The 21900-nt window shown below is 34.7% G+C and overlaps 1 protein-coding gene and 1 long non-coding RNA gene across 5 annotated transcripts in view; one reads left to right on the top strand and one right to left on the bottom strand.

Moving 5' to 3' along the window:
* The window catches only part of stol (voltage-dependent calcium channel subunit stolid), a 1833618-nt gene that overhangs the window by 1256174 nt on the left and 555544 nt on the right, over positions 1 to 21900 (bottom strand). The gene's annotated exons all lie outside the window — the stretch shown is intronic.
* On the top strand, positions 15712 to 21889 carry LOC138701450 (uncharacterized). 2 transcript variants are annotated; one of them, XR_011332578.1, is made up of 7 exons: positions 15717 to 16088; positions 16216 to 16375; positions 17339 to 17495; positions 17602 to 17852; positions 18115 to 18240; positions 18467 to 18674; positions 18915 to 21889. It is a non-coding gene; the product is annotated as an uncharacterized lncRNA (long non-coding RNA). The 2 variants fall into 2 exon arrangements; XR_011332577.1 differs by having other exon boundaries at positions 15712 to 16375.

Here is a 21900-nt window from a genome sequence, read left to right as displayed (position 1 = left end):
AGATAGATAGATAGATAGATAGATAGATAGATAGATAGATAGATAGATAGATAGATAGATAGATAGATAGATAGATAGATAGATAGATAGATAGATAGATAGATAGATAGATAGATAGATAGATAGATAGATAGATAGATAGATAGATAGATAGATAGATAGATAGATAGATAGATAGATAGATAGATAGATAGATAGATAGATAGATAGATAGATAGATAGATAGATAGATAGATAGATAGATATGCGTTATTAAGTTTGGCTTGTGTCTACTGACAATCAAAGTAAGAAAAAGAAACATAAGTCAAAGTAACACAATCCCCAGATAAACCTACTGACCTATATGTAGGACAGCATATATTTTCTCAATTTAAACCTATCACTTTGTGTTCCTACAAGTTGGCAGTCCTGTTGCTAATGTCACAGACATCTATTTAGTTGTTGATGAGACAGCCGATGTTGCAAGTGTTCATATCGTGGTATACTTGTATTTGAAAGTTGTCTGTGTTTTACCATGACACACACTTTGTAAGTGTAATTCATTTTATTTACTTTTAAGTGGATCTAGAACTTTGTAATTTTATTTGTACACTTATAAGACATGAATACAACGTATTATTATGTAAGATTGCAATTTACTGTGACTACTTCGCGTTTATAATAGGCTAAACTGAAGCGACCTATATGTAGGACGGTAGGATGATCCGCGTACATTTCAGTTAAAATAATTTTGTCTCTTTAATATTTAAAATTCTGTAATCCAGCAATATGTATTTTACATAGTGAATAAAAGAGGAGATTTTCAAGAGCACCATAGCTGCAAACAATTTATCAAGAATAAACCCATCACCCTGATGCAGCCTATCACTTTTTCTTCGACAACTTTTTCACCAGAATTCCTCTATTTGTGGAGCTAGGAAAGCGAAAAATCAGAGCTACTGCTACAATTCGAGACAACAGGAAGTCAAACTGCCCCTTGGTGACTACTCTTGAGATGAAGAAAAGATAGAGAGGATCTTATGACTTCCAAGCAGTTGAAGCAAAAGTTTTCGTTTGCAAGTGGAACGATAACAGTGTCATTACTGTAGCATAAAATGCCATGCCTGTGAACCCAGTGCAAAGTGTCTCTAGATATTCAAGACTTGAGAAAAAGAAAATTCTAATTTCTCAGCCCAGAAATACATCTATCTACAACAAACACATGGGTGGAATTGATCGTGCAAATCAGAATATATCATTGTATAGAGCTATCATTCGTGGTAAAAAATGGCACTTCCCCATAATCATGCAGTGTATTGACATGGCTGAGCAAAATGTATGGCTTCTCCACAAAAATAATGACCGAAAACTGGATCATCTGGCATTCAGACGACAAATAATCGCTCAACAAAAAGAGGTCCAAGCAAGGCATCGTGAATGGAAGAAATATGCAGATTCGAGATACGACAGGCTCGAACATTTGGTGATCTAACAGAACTGTCAAACCAGGTGTAGAGTGTGTCATCAGAAGACTTCCTGTAGGAAAGAAGTGTGGCATTGGCATACATGTCAAGTGTTTTCTTGTATATCACACTAATGTGTAGTAAATATTCAGAACTTCGCATGTATGTGACAGTTTATTTATGTAATCACTGTGATAAGTTAATTTTCATTTTCAAGTTACAATATTGCACAATTTACCGCTGAATTTTATATGTGGATTTATTTTGTTGCAATTCACAGTAATGAACACTGAATGTTCATATTATTACTTTTCTCACTTCAGGAATATATAAGAGAAAACAATTTGTGTTTACAGTTTATAATATATTATCACAAGAATGAGTTAAAGTATTCAGTCTAAAATTACATTGTTGCACTATATTATTGTAGTTTTGATTTACATTGAGATCACAACTCCCTATATCCTACCGACCTATATGTAGGACGCCACTTATTTCAAAAACCAATGCCATGATTACACAGTGGTTGTTAAAAACTATATAAACGAATATTTTAAATACATTTTATAAGGATATGATGAAATTCATAGTAAAAAAAGTTTCATGCTTATCTGGGTTGCATACCATGAAAATCACTTATTTTATAAAATGGATAAGTAATAAAATATTTTCTTAATACAATCTTAAAATGTCTCATATCCAAAATTTTAACATCAATAAGCAACATGTTATAAAACTTTATATTTTGTTTCATAAATGAAGAATTAATTTTTTGAAGTCTAACCAATGGTAACTGAATATCATTACAATCTTGTAGCGTGCCCATGATAATCTTTACGTAAAGGGAGCTGAGATTCATTTGCTCAAACCTGGAGCAAACATGCATATATACAAAAATGGAAGTGTCATAATTTGAAATCTAATATATATATTGGTTTGTAATGTGCTACATCTTAACTGCCAGATAAAATTCTAACAGAATAATGTCATTAATACGTGAACATTTTCAACAGAGTCTAATACCATAATTCAAGTGACAATGGAATAAGGCAGAATATATTTTAACTAGCATGTCTTGTGCAATCACAGGTTTGATTCTTCGAAGCAGATACAATGTCTGAGGTAATTTCTTGAGTAAATCATCAATATGTTTATTCCAATTTGACTTACTACCAAAAGTAAGACCAAGAAGCTTAGCATATTGAACTTCAATATTACACATTTTAAATAATACATTTTGCGTCTTATCATTGTTGACCTACAAACCATTGTTATCAAATCAATTTTCAGAAAATTGTATTGTTCACTAACTTTCAATCGCATTTCATTTATATTTTCACCAGTTATTATGAAAATGGTATCATATGCAAACATAAAACATTCAGAAGTAGGTGGCATAAAAGCAGGTAAATAATTTATACGAATTACAAATAATAATGGGCCCATAACTGAACCCTGTGGGACCCCAGTTGTCATCGTTTTAAAATCAGACCACTTTCATTAACAATAAACACCATGTAATCTACCAGAAAGATGTGTTTATGAACTTAAGTACAGTACCACTAACAACATATTATCTTTGTAGCTTACCAATAATTATCTCATGGTTCAAACAACCAAAAGCCTTAGGCAAGTGTGTCACACAGTTATATTCTTATTTTCGCCCAAAGCTTAAAATTATAGAAGTATACACATTCTCTAATGCATCAACAGTAGATCTATGAGGCAAAAATCCATATTGTAATGGAGAAAGTAATGATTGTGACTCAATAAACGCATACAATTGTTTCATCATAATATGTTCAATATCTTTGGATAAGATATGTACGAATGATAATGGTCTATAGTTTGTTATCTCATTTTTACTTCCCTTTTTGTACAGTGGTATCATGTGAGATATTTTTAGTTCCTCACGGAACACACCTTAAGAAAAACAATTGTTAATGTCAACTGAAGGTATTGCAATTACCTCAATTACTTCATTTATAAACTTATTTGAAATGTCATAAATATCTCTAGCAGTAGAATTGATCAGTCTACGAAAAATGTAAATAACCTCATAAGGTGTAGTATGTATCCAATTTATCATTTTATCGTTGTTATTTGTTATGTGGTTATTAGCATTATTTACATTAGTGTGAGTTGCATTTCGCATTGATTTTACAGATGTTTAGAAAACTCATTAAAATCATCATCTGTGAACGGATGAACATCCACCGAAAATTTGTTACTATTTAGAATTTCTGTTCTTAATATATTTCATGAAGCCTTTCAATAGATTCACTATCCTGAAATTAAAGGACAAGGAAACCAAAGAACATAATCAGGTCGAAATTTCAAATAGGTTTGCCACTTTAGGAAGCTCCGACGAAGTTGAGAAAGAGTCGGATGTTAATAGCGTGATATTTTCCCAAAATATCACAGATAGTATCAAAATTGCAGCTGAGCAGAGCATAGATTATTACGAAACTAAGAAAAGGAAACTGTGGTTTGTTGAAGATTATTACACGGTAGTAGAAAGAAGGAAACAGGCATTGAAATTCATACAGGATTCAGGTGAGAAATATTGAGGTAATTATTTCAATGAAAGATGGGAAGCAAGTCGTACACTTAGGAATAAAAAAAGATATTACTTAAAGGAAAAACTGAATGAAGAAGAAACAAATAGTAAGAATAAAAACATTACAGATTTATATAAGGGTATAAAGGAATTTAAGAACGGATATCAGGCAAGGGTAAACGTGATCAAGTATGAGAATGGTGACTTGCTTGCAGACCCTCATTCACTCCTGAACAGATGGAAGAACTATATTGTGCAGCTACTAAATATACATAGGCCAAATAGAAATGATCGGGACGAAATTCAAATACAAACTACTGATCCATATATACCCAAACCCACACTTTCTGAAGTCGAATTTGCGATAGAAAATCTGAAAAATTATGTCTCCAGGTATCGATCAAATTCCAGCAGAATTAATACAAGAGGGTGGAAGCGCATTATCTAGCGAAATTTATAAGCTTGTACTTGCTATGTGGGGAAAGGAAATTGTACCAGAACAATAGGAGTCCAAATTCAAATTATGGTTTAATGACGCTCGTTATATCAGAGTCGCCAGTGTGCCGGAATTTTGTCCCGCAGGAGTTCTTTCACATGCCAGTAAATCTGCTAACATGAGCCATTTAAACACATTTAAATGCCATCGACCTCGGCCGGGATCGAACCAGCAACCTCGAGCATAGAAGGCCAGCATTATACCAACTACGCTACCGGAGTCTATAATTGTACAGTTGACAAAAGAAAAAGTGGCCGCTCTCCAGAAGGAAAGTTCCCTTCTCGTATCTTCGCTACAATTCGGAGATAGGCGATGTTACATGTTGTTGAACCACGTTGCTTGGTATCTACAGTTATAATTAAAGTATTCAGTGTGTTACTTGATAGCGTAATAGTAGCGTTCCGGTCTTGTATTCGTGAGGTCCTGCGTTCGAATATAACCTAATACTTTTTATGTTCTTTTTTTTTGTTTTGTTTTTAAGAGAGAGAGAAAATATACTCTACATAATTGCTCCTTTCTCTTTTATGATTATTTTAGTAATTAACATCAGGTTCATGAATGTATTATGCCATGACTTATCATTATGACATTGTGGCTGCAAATGGAAAGAAAAAAGATTTTATTCTCAACAAAAATATCTTTCGCGGCATAAATAAAACAAACTTACTGGCGTCTGCCTTAGAACATTCAAACAATTAAGCGTTCAAAAAACAAAACAAAAAGCCACGATTGAATATTTAGCTTATCTTCCCCACATCTCGATCACATCTTGCAGTCGAATGGGCATGGAATCGACGAGAGTCTTTCCAAATAGCGACTGTTCTCAGCCACGACATTCCAAGCATCCTGGACATACCTAAGTGTTCTGCCCATGGGCAAGTCTTTCACTGAAAATCCAGCATTCTCCAATCTTTCCTCTTTCCTGCCTTTCTCTTAGTCTCCGCATATGATTCACATACTTTAATGTTATCTATTATTATTATTATTATCATTATTATTATTATTATTATCATTATTATTATTATTAGGCCTATTATTATTAGATATCTTCTTCCACCCAGAGCTCTTCTCCCCTTCACCATTCCTTCCAGTGTATCCTTTAGTAAGCAATTTCTTCTGTATCAGTGACCCAACCAATTCCTTTTTCTCTTTCTAATCAGTTTCAGCATCATTCTTTCTTCAGCCACTTTTTCCAAAACAACTTCATTTCTTATTCTGTCTATCCACTTCATACGCTCCATTCTTGTCCACATCCACATTTCAAATGCTTCTATTCGTTTTTCTTCATTTCGTCATAATGTCCATGTTTCTTTCCTATGCAGTGCTACACTCCACACAAAGCACTTCACTAGTTTCTTCCTTAATTCTTTTTTCAGAGGTCCGCAAGCTATTAAAAGCTTCCTTTGCTCATGTTTGCAGTAGATTTCATGAGGCCCAAGCATGGAGTTGAAGAGAGTGGATTTGACAAATTGGGCCCTACGGACTTAACCTAAATTCACCGCAAGGATTAAATATTAGTTCTATCAAGATTTTTGACCTGATCAGATACCGGGAAAGCCACCGGCGTAGCTCGGTCGGCTAAGGCGCTTGTCTGCCGATCCAAAGTTGCGTTCTGGAGCGGGTTGAATTCCCGCTTCGGCTGATTACCTGGTTGGGTTTTTTCCGAGGTTTTCCCCAACCATAAGGCAAATGGCAAGTAATCTATAGCGAATCCTTGGCCTCATCTCGCCAAATATTATCTCGCTATCACCAATCTCATTGATAGTAAATAACCTCGTACTTGATACAGCGTCGTTAAATAACCAAGTAAAAAAAAAAGATACCGGGAAATCCCGATTAGCCTTTGCCCCCCGCATCCTGGACGAGCTTCTACAAATAATCAGAAAATCTTGTAGGGGAATTGGGCCAATTTTTCCGCAAATATTTCTATACTCGTGCTCTCGTAGTTCAGCCGGAAGAACGTCGGAATTTAGATGTCAACGTCTTAGGTTAAATTCCTCGTTACTCCTATTCATTTTATTGTGTTTCAAGATAGTATAATGTAATAATATAATAAGAAAAAACTAACACCAATATTATGCAACTGTATCGTTCCAAATCTAATATTAAATTTATGTTATTTATGTCGCCAAAGAACAATAACAAAATATAAATGATAACTTGAATATTATTTATTTCGTTAAGAACGATGACATATTATAACTAACTTGAATATTATTTATAGATGTCAAAAGTGTTATGCATTTGCCCGGTGTTGCGTTTTCGTAACATTCAATTTTGAGAATATTAAGTACCTTATTCGACAACTTTTACGTTTTTTGTGTTAAATACCATCATACCAACTTCCTCCATCAATAGCTATGAATAATTATAATTGTGAACGAAAAAAGTTCTGGGCATAAATGGGCATAATTCCAATTGTATTAGCAAAAACTGTACCGGCGTGATGTAGTATTGACTGTCGAACAGATGGTCTGGAGAACCGTTATCTGTTTTCTGACAGGTGGAAAACACTGTAGTGGCACTCCATCGGAACTATAAACATGTGTGCAAGCTGAAACGATAGACACTACCAGACAACTAAGTTACGATATTTACAGTAGCAGGACCATTCGGATGTGAAAAATTATCCCTAATCGTCAATCCATACTCCACATGTCAACAAACGTAACGCAAAATCTTTTCGCGTTCCGATCGCTGATTGGTTTTATGTTCGCGCCGGAAAATGAGGGATGCATCGACACATGTGGAGCAATGACAGATAATCTGACGTGACAGGTAGACAGATATGCCGCATTGTTTTAAAGTAGCAACGTAATATAAAGCATCGAATGCAAGTGGAATATTTTACGAGAATGTACTTAAAATATGAAAAGTCCACGTCAAGTAACGGACTGTTTGTAAATGGTTTTTCCTCGTGATGTTTTAGTTCTGAATTAATAAATAAAGCCTACACTATTACAAATGTCACAGGGCATTAACAACACGCAAATTTTAACCCAGCACAATACCAACACCATATTCTAATAGGGTACGATGTACAAACATAAACTGACTGATCGATCATCGTTCCCTCTTCGTCTTTGAGTTTGTGTCTTGAGTGGTGATGTAGCCATAGATAAGTTACAAAACTTTCTTTTTATATTATGACTCCTCATTGACAACTGCCCGTGCTCGACCCAGCTTACAAATCACATTTTTTTTTCTTGACAGCTTTCACTAGTTTTTCAACTGTTTCACACATCTCATTTCCTTCTCGTGTTTAGAAAAATAGGAAATTGTCCATTGAGTCTTAAGAAATAAATTAGTGTGTGATTTCCGACAGGTAACTAATTAACGTCACAATCTTGGCTATAAAGTGGTCCTTTGTCCAGTTGCCAATGTAAAGACTGTATAATTTGCTAATTGGAGGTGTGTTCAGGAAATCAAGTAGGCCTGATGCTAAAACGATTATTTTTAGCTTAATGTCAGGGACTTTTGTGGCCTTATATATGAATCGAGTATTGTAAAAATAGTTCTAAGTCACCATTTTCGTAATTTTGAGTTAATTACATTCCGTAATTCTTGCTAATAGCCCTATGTTTCGGTTAAAAGGGACTTCTGTCGGCACTTACGTAATAGTGAGATGCATGTTACGCGTATCACGTTGTGTGTAAGAAGGGATCTCAGTCAATGACTTAGGTACTGTTTTACACTCCATGTTGGTCTCACGGGAAACTTTCATACACTGGCAGCACTAGAAATTAGTTGTTTCATTCTTTATCTGCGGAGTGTGAAAATACAGTGGAAAGTATTGTGGTGACAAAAGAAAAATTAATGTTAATGAAGACTCTAATGTACTTAAATCTCTTAAAAGGAAAAAAAGGATATGGCATTATGAATCCTGAAGAGAAATGTGACTAAAAAAGGACAAATTATGTGGTGAAGAATATGTTGGGCATATAGGAAACTTTCAACGTGGTCACACTTCACGTTCTCCTTGCAAGTAAGTTATACAAGTATACAGCGCGTTCTCATTGTTATATTAATTTTGTGTTAAACGAAGGCCCTAATAACAAATGCATTAGTAAATAATTCGAACGATTTTATTGCTTCTATTCGGACATAAATAACAACCCCAATATAATATCATATCATGGCCATTTTTACAGAACATTAATTGTTGTTTCTAGTTTATATTAATGATTTAGCCTTGACCATAAACAATTCATCCCATGTAATTTTATTTCCAGATGATACAAGTGTAATTATTTCAAGCAAACAATACGATCATTTTATAAACACTTCTAATACAGTGCTGAATCTAATGAATGAATGGTTCCATGCAAATAAACTAGCACTTAATGTTGATAAAACCAGTGCAGTCAAATTTAGTACACACAATAGTGCTCAGGTTTCCTACAGTATTCGATTAAATGGAACTCATCTCAAAGAATCTATAAGCACAAAGTTTCTTGGTTTAGAATTGGATAATCACTTGAACTGGAAAACGCATATAGAATGTATTACTCGTAAATTGAGCTCTGCCTGTTATGCATTAAGATCCTTATCTACTATTGGTGATATAAACTTACTTAAAATGTCATACTTTGCATATTTTCACTCTGTAATGAAATATGGATTAATACTCTGGGGTAACTCGTCTGAAGCTAAACACGTTTTTGTTTTACAAAAGAAAGCTATAAGAATAATGGCCGGTGTGCATAAAAGGACCTCATGTAAAAATATTTTCCGAAACTTAGAAATCTTGACTTTACCTTGTGAATACATTCTTTCCCTAATGATGCTGTATATTAAGAACCAAGATAAATTCAGTACTAATCAAGACATTCATCATTTTAATACAAGACATAAATCACATCTTCATCTACCCTCTGTTAGTCTAAGCTGTTTTAAAAAAGGAGTTCGCTATTCATGTATAACAGTCTTCAATGCACTGCCTAATTATCTTAAAGATTTGAAGAACAACGAGAAAAGGTTCAGAAAAGAATTAACCAAATTTCTACATACTCATACCTTCTACACAATTGATGAATTGTTTATGCTTGTGAATTGAATTATTCTACTTAAATGACATGTACAATTTTATATAGCTCAACTAAAATATGTTTTTATATTGACTTAATCTGTTTACTATGTATTGTATTTTTTGTTTAGCATAACTGATGAATTGTATGTACTGTAAATTGAATAGTATACTGTATAGGTCAACTGATGAATTGTTTAAGCTTATAAATTGAATTAATCTAATTCATATGAATTGTATAGCTTAACGAAAATAAGTTTGTAAATTGAACTAATTTGATTGTATATGTGTGTATAGTTTGGCTGATGAATTGTATATGTTCTTAAAATGATTACTAGTCAGTGTAGCTCTACTGATGAATTGTATATAGACCTACTGTAAATTGAATGGTAATATGTATAGCTCAACTGATGAATTGTTTATGATTATAAATTGAATTAATCTACTTGATATTAATTGCACAAATTTGTATAGCTTAATGAAAGTATGCTACTTTGTATTGCATATATTTGTATAGATTTGGCCGATGAATTGTATATGCCTTAAATTGAATAGTAATATATATAGCTCTACTGATAAATTGTTTGTGTTTGTAATTTGAAGTAGTTTGCATGATATGTATTATCAATTTCTGTATATCACAACTGGTTGAATTGTTTATGCCTTAAATTTAATTAAATTGTTTTGTATTATAATATAGCTCAACTTATGAATGATCGTTTGCGTTTGTAAATTTAATAATCTGATTGGCTATGTATTGTATACTTTTAGTAGAGCCATCGATGTTGGTCAGTCGACAGACTCGCTGGGCTGCTGATCCGGAGCTGCGTTCGGGCTTGGGTTGGATCCCCCTTTGGACTTTGGTTTCTTCGGAGGTTTTCCCCAGCCGTGGGACTGAAGCCGGATGGTCTATGGCGAGTCCTTGGCATCAACCCCTTTGATTTGATTACCCTCTTTGATTTGATTACCTGGTTGGGTTTTTCCAAGGTTTCCCCCACCGAAAAGGCAAATGCCGGGTAATATTTTGGCGAATCCTCGGACCTCATCTCATCTCACTACATCTCGCCAAAATGTAAAAAAATGTAAAAAAAATTGTACAAAATTGTAAAAATTGTAGAAAATTACTAAATTGTAAAACAATAAAAATTTGTAAAAATTGTAATTGTAATATTGTAAAATGTTGACATGTTCCTCATCTTAAAGCTTCATTGCTCATGTAAGATCTATGGAATAAAATAAATGAATGAATGAATTATAATATGACCATAGCCATCTTAAAATATAACTTTCACTAAATGTGCTTTTATTTTTTATTTGTAAAATAGCTAAAGAGTGCTCTTTATTTTTTCATAGACTATCAATATCTCATTTTATCTCAAATATATTAGCAATGTTTGTCCATCTTCACACTGAAAACTGCTCTGGCCAAAACAAGAACCACGTGGCTTCAAGAATTTACCTCACACTTATTGACACAGCACGCTTTAAAGCGAACAAGCAATTTTTCCGTATAAGGGGACACTCGTATAATCCTTGTGATCGGAACTTTACCATAATCAAACGTCTTATTAGGAAATGTGATAGGATCTACACAGCAAAAGAGTATGTGCCCTTGTTGCGATTTCCTCCAAGATATCGCGCTGCACCCTGATCATGATGAATACAGATGATATTTTTGACTGTTCAAGCTGGTGGAGCAGGTTCTACAAGAGATCAACTGTCTCACTTGAAGCACAAGGTAGACCACATACAGAGAGGCTACCTTTCAACATTTCAATACTTTGAGTACTCATCAGAAATGAAAGGAGTGATCAAAGCAATTGACGAAATCAGTACCCCAGCAAATATTCATCCATTTAGGCTGAAAAAATCTGAAATAGTTGAGTTGCCGTCTGTGAAAGAATATCCTGCAGGGAAAGTACCGATAAACGAAAAGAAAATCAACGATTTGAGAAAGGTTTACGAGTATATTGCTCATGAATTTAAAGACTTTTATGATGAGATTTCTTGTGGCCAAGATCTCAATACACAACAGACTCTTGAGATGATACTAATCCTCTTTTCTTTGTGGTCTCAAAAAGTAGTGTCTTCGTTTCTATATTTGTTTTCAACATGATTTTGTTCGTACCTGAAGCTGTACTTGATTATCTGAGCACAATAGTGTATTTCATGTATAATTTCTCTCAATAAATCAGAAGAGTATCGCCATTCACTCAACAGATTGTAAAAGGAACCCAAGTCAACCATTTTCAAAACAGAATTTCTAAATTACAACAGAGACAAAACTAAGAAATACGTCCATAAAACGAAGTGTTTTCACATATATTTGTACCACAAAAATTTTTATTGTCTTCAGTACATGCATAATGAAATGAAATATTTTTTATCTCGAAACTAGAAGAAAGTTACTTAGGTCTCTTTTAACAATACCTGAGTCATATGTTTTTTGGAGGAGTATTTAGCAGAGTAGATATTCTGTGGGCTACTAAATCTATCACCTCCGCATACAAAATTGACAAACTGCACCTCTATTGTTGGTGATAGTGCAAAATTTATTGCAGAAAATCATTAGCTTCTATAGCCTCCAAAGTAGCATCGCTTTATGATTTTCGATATAGTAGTCTTATCACAATATTGTCTGGATCACATATTGGAAAAGGATGAAAACATATCAACTGCATGAAGAATTATGAGAATACTGTGGTGCAGTGTGAGGTTTTAGTTCCTCACCACTAGATGGTACCTCGTATTAGTTATTACGTATTTACGTTAGATGTTGCTGTACATTTTGTTTTGCCTCTATGCCCACTAGGCGGCATAATTGAGCCTTATTTATCATTGGGTCCGAGATTAACCAGCCTTACTAGAGTTAAGACGAGCTATCTGTTTGGCCGGTTTAAAGTCTAACCGATTTTCTTGTTTGGCTTGGCGAGCTCGTTCTTGGAGAAGGGGTTGACGACGAGAGTTCATTACTAGAGTTCATCACTAGAGTTCATCATGAGGAGAGGCCGACGACAGTACATCTGGGAGAGAAGTTGGTTGCAGGACGTCGCAGAAGAGACTCGGTTGGCGTTCCTCTGGGAGAGGACCTAAATCCAGGATACGTCAGAGAGAGTCTGACTACAACACGGGGGTTGGGGAATAGTCGACTGGACGTTTCCGCAGACTGGTATTCCTGCAGTGGACTTTGAGTCTGGAGATATCTACGCGTCGGGAACGGGCCGTGAGCGTGCCCGCTCACATTCGAGTTCGTGTTTTGCTGAGTACATGAAAGCACCGCTTCGTGTATACGATAGCGATCCGGCGGCTACGTACTGGGACGGATTGGTGTGTCCGTTCAGAGTGGAATCCGCTGGGAGCGAACCGCTACGTTGGAAAGAAAGCAGCAAATTTTGATTGGGAATCACAATGTCTGCGGATGGTGTACAGACTACGCGGCATCGGCATGGCGAGGTCGAGTTATCCACGGAACGTCATACACCTGTGTCACGAGTCGTTGATGGATTGTCAGCGGTATGTTGGAAATATGCTGCCAGGTAGTGGACTTCTACTCAAGCCGCAGTGGTACATTTCGGGTTTGTTACGGTGCGAGTGATACCGAGGTATGTACTCAATTTGATGGTAGAGGTCAAAGTACGGTTGCTCCCTTTTGTGGGAAAAGACATGTGCGTCAGCGAGACAAGTTTGTGCTTATTGGAACTATGTGTTCGTCTCGCATGGCGAAGTCATCGGCAAAATGGACCTCTTTTCTAATTGTAGTGTTCGCGGGATTTTCCCCAGGACTCATTAATCATCCTCTCACTCATTCTAGTATAGTTAGATGTATCTCTCATTTTTGTATAGTAACGCGTATCACACTTTTATCATTGTTAATTTTTAATTTCTCATTTAGGTTAATAAATCATCAGTTAATTGTTAATGGTTTAATTTTTATTTGTAATCTATTCGCTCCCCTTATAACAACGAGACAACTCGAAGGTGCTTCAGTAGAAGCACGATCCACGGACCAAGGGAAATTGGACATGATGTCTACGCACTGAAAGCTAGGACTCAGAGCCTACGTCACAACAGTGGTAGCATGAGATTTCGTTACTTCGAGTTGCTTCGTTGAAGTCAGAGCGAATATATTTATTAATGATTTATGTATTTTGTTCCATGATGAATTGGGAGCTTACAGTCAGCAGTGGCGTCCATTTGACCGTTGAAGTACTGAGCCATGGTGCAGTGGGTTCCTGTGGTTTGTTTGCTGCTCATCAGGGTGGTCAGGTGTCCTTAGTTTACGTGGTATTACCTGTTGATTGTGAAGGATTTTATTGTGTGTTAGGTTCAGATATTTTTGATCATTACTGGCTGAGGGGTAATGTTCGGTCTCCATATATGGTCCTCGGGGTTGGTGGATATTTCCGGCGTGATCTGTATATGGCAGGTAATTTTTGAGTTGCGGGGATCCACTCCTTGGGTGCAGAGATAGATTAGTTGGGTCATTGCTTATTTGGACGGGCCATCATGTATCGAATTGTTATCGCACGTTTTTGGTACTTGCCTTATAGGTTTATCATTTTTGGTTAGTTTTCATGTACCGTTATTGAATTACAAAGGGCTATGACGAATCCAATGGTTATGAAAACCCGTTGCGATAAATTACATTATGTGCCTGCTGTTATTCTTCCCCTTGGTTATGATTAGTAGGGCCATGGCGTACCGGATTATTTGGTTACAGTTCTGGTAAGTACGTCATGTATTGCAGATTTTTCTTGGTTATTGTGTTATGTGGGTTTTCCTGGGGTGCTGTTGGGCCATGGCGTACCAGATTTTGTTTTTTTTTTTTTCTGCCAAACACATCATACGCATCTCTGTTCAGCTAGGGTTTTTCATATTCATTATGTTGTATGGGACTTGCCCGGTGGTGGCTGAGCGACCGTAGTGTACCGGACTGCTGGGAGCCGTCGCGGTAAATTTCATTTCGTGTCTTGTGTTATATTTGGTTTCTCCCTTGTTTTCTTAAGTAAGATATGTTGTTTGGGACTCGCCCGGGGGGCTGAGGGACCGTAGTGAGCCGGACTGCTGGGAGCCGTCGCGGTAAATTTCACTTCGTGTCTTTGGGTTATATCGGGGTTTGATCCCTTTTATGTGCTTTTTAAGGGGTATAGTTACCTTATATCTTTGTTATTAGTCATTATTTTTCCGTCATTTATTATTTTTCCGTCTTTTCACCGGTTACTTTTTTTTTTTTTTTTGTTAGTTTCAGGGATAGTTATGGTTTCATAGTTTCTTTACATTTTGGTTGGGCTTTGTACCATTTTTATGGTCGTATGTTGGTTGTTTTATCCCGATTCATACTGGAATGTGTTGTATTAGTGTATTTGTAACTTAAGTAGCTTAATTTCATGATGTAACAGGTACATCTTTAAGTCTCTCTCCTTGATTCATGTTTCTGGGTGTTTTCAGTTTAACTAAGGTGGCTAATAATCGGGCCTGTATGCCTTTCACCCTCCCCCCGGTGGGATGGGTTTCAGGGGGGGGGGAGTCTGTGGTGTAGTGTGACGTTTTAGTTTTTCACCACTAGATGGCAACTCGTATTAGTTATTACGTATTTACGTTAGATGGTGCTGTACATTTTGTTTTGCCTCTATGCCCACTAGGCGGCATAATTGAGCCTTACTTATGATTGGGTCCGAGATTAACCAGTCTTACTAGTGTTAAGACGAGCTATCTGATTGGCCGGTTTAAAGTCTAACCGATTTTCTTGTTTGGCTTGGCGAGCTCGTTCTTGGAGAAGGGGTTGACGACGAGAGTTCATTACTAGAGTTCATCACGAGAGTTCATCATGAGGAGAGGCCGACGACAGTACCTCTGGGAGAGGAGTTGGTTGCAGGACGTCGCAGAAGAGAGTCGATTGGCGTCCCTCTGGGAGAGGACCTAAATCCAGGGGCGTATTTTGCGGGCTACCAGCGGTAGCCCAAGGAAATTACAAAAGAAAAAGTTTATAATATAACATAATGTAATAATTTTGTATTATTAGTTTTACCATAGTAATTAAAAATAAAGTAATTGTTAGATATATTTTGTGTAATAATAGGGTCAGCGGTAGCCCAAACCCTTTAACCAGTAACGCCACTACCTAAATCCAGGATACGTCAGAGAGAGTCTGACTACAACACGGGGGTTGGGGAATAGTATAGGGAAGACCAGGTAACTTGATACCCTAAGGGTGAAACCTAACCATTTTTCCCCCATTACTACAAATGCTAGTGGATTATGGTGATTTTCTAGTTTGAAGGTTGAATTTTCTTTTGCCAACTTCGTTTCGAATTTCGATACTGACAAATACTATAAATGGTAGTGATTTTGTAACCGGTATGTTGGCAGCTGAGGCAAATATCGACAATATTTGCCGGTACTGGAGTTCCATGAAATTAAAATTGTACTAGATTTCTCAGCCGGTTACTGGAAGATAGTGAAATTCGAACTTATTAATAATTAATTAATATTAGTATTAATATTAATACATTATAGTTATGTTATGTGTTGCGTTGTGGTTATAATTCAAGAATAGTCAGATAAGTACGAATGAATATAATATACTTGGGCGTGATAATGCACGTGGGTAATGGATAGAAATATTATTTCAAATTTTAATGAATTTCTTTCGTGTTTAGATTTTTATTACTATGTCAAAAAAATGAAATAGTGTTGCAGTGACTCCTCCAAGGAAGAAAATGTGTGGCATTCAGAGTACGCTTCAGAAATCTGTAGTTCACGTGTATAATGAGTTGAAGAAAGAAGGTAATGAAGAAGGAATTATGCTAACGGAGACAGCAATTACAACCAGAATAGGACAATTATTAGGAGTAAGTATTCTTAAGCATACATTTCAAAGTGGTATTCAGTTTTAGGAGTTTGCACTAATAATTTCATGATTGTGGTCAAACAAAACAAATTTTTAGGTTAGGCCTAATGTTTAATCAAGTCAGTGATTTTCATATTGCCAAACTAAATACATTTAAGATACTGTAATACTGCAGTAGGTGATAGCTTAAATACATTTACAAATTAGACGAACAAGTAATCAAACAGCACGAAAGTAAATTTCCAGTTTTCTCTTTTGGTATTAAATTAACCGTTCAGATCACAATTTACATGCCACATCGGCCGAAGAAAATACAAGTCATATTGTAATTATTAACTTGATATTGCAGCAAATATTACATGAATGTTGGCCTGTTATGGTGCTTAAAAATAATTCAGTTTTATATAATAACTATATAACATACTCTATAAAGCATAGGAACGTTGACTCTGGCTGAATAATTTATTCATGACTGGTCTAAGTAATATTAAATATGGTGTTTCTTCAGAAAAGCTACCCCACCCAAAGTACTTGTTAAGATATAACACTCGAGAGGATGAGGACGCACTACTGGGAAACTAACCATTTCTCTTCGTCCTGGACCTCTCGCATGTTATATTGGTAATTAGTAACAAGTTTGAGGGAGGGACTACAACAATGCATTAGAATATACAGGTAAGTGTCAAAGGATTTTTGTGCTGAAAGTATTTGTGGCTGTGCACTAAAACCACGTGTTCATCACTATGTAAATATCACAGAAATCAATTAAACAAAATAAAATTATGCCTTCTTTGGTGTAGCTTTTCTGGAGAATTACCTAAATATTAGCCTACTTAAACCTATCGTAGACCCAACCTAACATGTTGATCATTTTCTATTCATATAGCTGTAAATGTTGGTATTATGCATGAATTTTATGATATAACAATTTTTAGAAGTATTATGTTATTGTTTGTTATTACAGCTTGGCTTAACTACAGCCACGAAAGTGATCAATTCACACAAGGGGACCCCACTCGTGACACTAGGAAAACATAGACTACGTAAACATCCAGTGACTGATGCTGATGATTTTACGGAAGATGCAATTGCGAGATTTATTTATGACAAGTTACATAAAGGTAGGGAAGTTACAGGAATTATTGTGTTGATTTATGCAATGTAATTCTGATATTAGTCATAGGCCTATGTATAAAAATATGGCATAATTTTCATTTACTGTTACAGGGGAAGTACTAACAGCAGCAAAAGTTCTGGAACATATGAATGATGATTATGAAACATATTTATTTAGAGTATCCTTATCATCGGTGAAAAAAATTTTGAAAGAGATGAAATTTCTATGGAGCAAAGGGGATCCTTATACACATGTATGAGAAAGTGATGTTATTCGTTTTTAAGAGAATATATAAGAAATGTGGAGCGTGAGAACCCTAAACCCGTAGTATTCTTGGATGAGACTTGGATTTTTATGAATGGTAAATTTCAATGTATTGTGAGACATTGAGTGATTGAATTTTTTACTAACAAATAGATTAACACTTATGTGGAATATGAAATTGCAATTAATATAGGCTACTAGTAATGAATTCAGGTGGGAACAACATGTTTTGCAATTAATAGTTTCATATTATAACTAGAGGTTAGTTATAAAATTCTTGAACGGTTTTCCTGTCTTTAAAATTTTTGTGTCTCTTAGAGTGTCAATGTGAATTGCTTTTCTCTCTCTGTTTTTTTAAGTATGATCACCCACTTATTCATGAAATAAACCAGGTGAAGTTTCCAGTGACATGAATGGTGTTATTCATAGACCAACAAATGAGGGTGGAAGATTAGATGCCGGAACGAAAGGTGGATTTATACTCGGTAAGTTATATTGATTTATATTTTACGTAAATTTGGCAAGAGTAATTTTTTAAATCAGGGTACAAAAATATAAAAATTGGTGACTAAATAAAAACGTGGGAAAGCCTTTCACCAAAGAGGATCTCATGTCATGTCATGTTATGTTATGTTATGTTTTATTTTCTTTATTTAAATGCTGTGAATTCATGTGACGTAATTATATGCCCAGGTATAATTTTTATTGCAGGTGCTGATTTAATTTTTTCATGCAATTGAAAGAAAAGTCAGGACTACCATAGTGCTATGAATAGCCCTGTAGTTGAGAAGTGGGTGCAAACACAGTTGTTGACCTGAGAACATTAGGGCAATGCGTTATTGTCATGGATAGTGCTGCATATCATAGCAGACTTGTGAAAAATCAGCCAACAACAAAATGGAGGAAAAAACAGCTACTGGTGATTGCAACTGAATATAATAGATTTGTTGTACTAAATGATAAGAGTTGTACTAAATGATAAGAGTTGATGGTGTGAAATCACCTTTTGATATTACATTGCAATATTAATTTCCATACTTTACAGTCATTATTATTATTATTATTATTATTATTATTATTATTATTATTATTATTATTATTATTATTATTATCTTTACTACTACTACTACTACTTATAGATGCTACTTTTTTCTTTCAGGTGAAATTGAATCTACATAAGAATCCTAAAACAACAGAGCCTTGCCAATTACTGTTCTGAAGCTGCCTTGTCTTATGTGTTGTGTCTATATACAATTAATTCTTTCAGTTTTTTTTCCCCTTTAATGTAATGAAGTTGTTGGTTGATTGATACCAAGTGTTCAGCAGTTGATGTCATTTGTTATCTTGCACTCCAATATTTAACCAGATGATTGAAAGCTGTGTAAAGTTAAACAGTCAAGACAATGATCCATATCTTCATTGAGATTTCAGAAATGGCATGGGGAGATTCTGAAATATCAGTTCTTTGTAAATATTTGAGACAATCATGGCCTGTGATAATATGAGTACTGCCACTGTAGATTTTCATAGAAGTTCAGTTATTAAATTAGGTGTATTATTTTTACTATGTATTGTACTATATTTTTGTTTCGCTTAATTGATGAATTATATATGCTGTAAATTGAATAGTAGACTGTAGGTCTATAGCTTAACTGATGAATTGTATGTGCTGTAAATTAAATAGTAGGCTGTATACCACAAGTGATGAATTGTTTATGCTTGTAATGTGAAGTAATTTGCATGATATTTATTATCAGTTTCTGTATATTTCAACTGATTGAATTGTTTATACTTTTAAATTGAATTAACTTGCTTGCTATGTATTATATTTTATAGCTTAACTGATGAATAATTGTTTAGGTTTGTCAATTTAATAATCTGAGTGCCATGTACTTCATATTTTTAGTGGAGCCACCAATGTAGCTTAGTCAGTAGACTCGTTGGCCTGCAAATTCAGAGCTGCACTCGAGGGTAGTTTGGATCCCCCATTTGGTCTGATTAGTTGGTTTCTTCTGAGGATTTTCCTCCATCGTGGAGCAGACGCCGGATAGCCTATTGCAATTTTTTCATTTGCTTTAGAATCATTCCGATTTTTGTTACCACATTGTCATGTTCTGATCTTGTTATTCTTTTAACAGTGTGGTAAGATGCAGGTATAGATAACCTTACAGTAATTTTGCTACCTTTCAGCTACCTCATTACCTCCCACTCCATAAAGTTCATGGATCCACGGAAGTACCAGTCGTCGATGTAATTCGACCATTTTGCTTAAAATATTAAAACACTGTAAAATATTGAGATTTCATGCTGTTACGTCCATTACTGCAGCAAGAACATCTGATTTTGAATCTGATAGTATGACAGCCTTCTCAGATTTATGAAGTCGATACTGGAGATTTTGTAAGCTTAAAAGTGTATCTAAATTTTCACTATCAAAATTAGTCAGTGTTTGAAGTTAGTTAGTTAGTTAGTTAGTTAGTTAGTTAGTGGCGTTTAAAAAGGGCGCGTCAGCTACTATGGCTATTTGCGCCCTTATCTAAAATCTTTCACTAAACACAAACACAATACAATAACCAGAATGTTTAAAAAGCTAAAAAGCGTTGTCACGGTTAAAATGGGGCAAACAAGTGTTTGAATATAATTCCCTGTAAAAGGGAATATACTGGTATTGTACTACAACACCACTACATCTATGGCTTGGTAAACAGGATCCATCTATAAAAAATACTGTATGTAGTCACTCACTGACCAGATCATTTATCGTTTCTAATGATTTTTAAAATGTCTGGAGAAGTATCACATTTCTTAACATCATCTGTTAAAGTTAACTTATATACTATTCATTTTGAAATAACTTGGGATTGTGTTTTATTAGTAAAGTTTCCCTTAATTGAGCAAGTTTGAGTTCTCCAAGTAGAGTCAAAAAGTCTGTTGGGATTTTGGCTCAGTTTATTAATATTTGTGGACTGTGATTTTTTGTTCTAGACAACCATATTATCTGCAAATGATGAGATTATCATAAGATCTATTTCTTTAGTTAGACCATCGACATTAATATTGGAAAATGTATTCCTGAAAACAACAATGTGGGAAGCCCAGATGAATCTGTCTCTATTTACATATTTGTGACAATGAATCAAATAATCAAGTCACTGACCCAGTGTAACACTTTATCATGGACACCCTAAGTTTGCAATTTCTTAAGTGATTTATATCTACAGAGCCATATGATCCTTGAAAATAAATTAAAATTGTTAAGTTGTTTTGTTTTCTGTTTAAAATATCTTTAATATCTTGACTAAAATTTAAAATCTGTCCATTTGTTGAATGCAATTCTCTAAAGTCAACCCAATAAAATGAAAGTTAGTTACTAGATTCCAGGAACCAATTCAATCTATGAAATCATCTCTTCCATAATTTTGGCTATCATACTAGTAAGTGGTATCTGTCGATAACTCGAAAAGATATTAGTTGAATAATTGCTTTTCAAAATTGATGTTATGATAGATTTTCTCCAGACAGATATTGTATTTTAGATGAGATTACAAGATAAAAGTAGTGAGTTTGCTTGTTTGCCAACATGTTTAAGAAAATCAGCATGAGTATTGTCTGGACTTGGAGATGTTTTGGGTCTTATGTTATTAAATTAATAGTAATATTCAGTTCTTGATTAAATATTGTTATATAAAGTAGATAGTAGATTTAATATTTCTTTCAGTTTTTCCTTAATAGTCTGACGTACACAGATAAAACTAACAACCACACCACCAACTAATCTAATAGAAATTAAAATATAATTAAATGTAGTAAAAGTAATTAAAATTATAAATACACGTAATAAACCATAACCCCCTAATTTCAACAATATACTATTTTATTCCCTTTTACAGCTTGTAGATAATTATTAATTATAGTTATTACTTATTAGCATAATATTTATTGAACTTATTGGCTATTTCACTTCGTTTGAAAGATGTTATTGTGTACAAAAAGCATTTTTTGATGATCGTTTCATGCTGTATGTTGTGTATAAATCTATGATTTCTGGCCATCTGTTCTGTGTAATCCATCTTTTGTATAGAATTAATAAAATATTCTTTTGGTAGTAATTATTTTATTAATTGAGTATTTAATTTTCACCAGCT

Source organism: Periplaneta americana, chromosome 6 (genome assembly GCF_040183065.1).
Source record: "Periplaneta americana isolate PAMFEO1 chromosome 6, P.americana_PAMFEO1_priV1, whole genome shotgun sequence".
NCBI classification, from domain to species: domain Eukaryota; kingdom Metazoa; phylum Arthropoda; class Insecta; order Blattodea; family Blattidae; genus Periplaneta; species Periplaneta americana.
The sequence above is the reverse complement of the archived record's forward strand: the minus strand, read 5'-3'. Positions and strand labels throughout refer to the sequence as shown.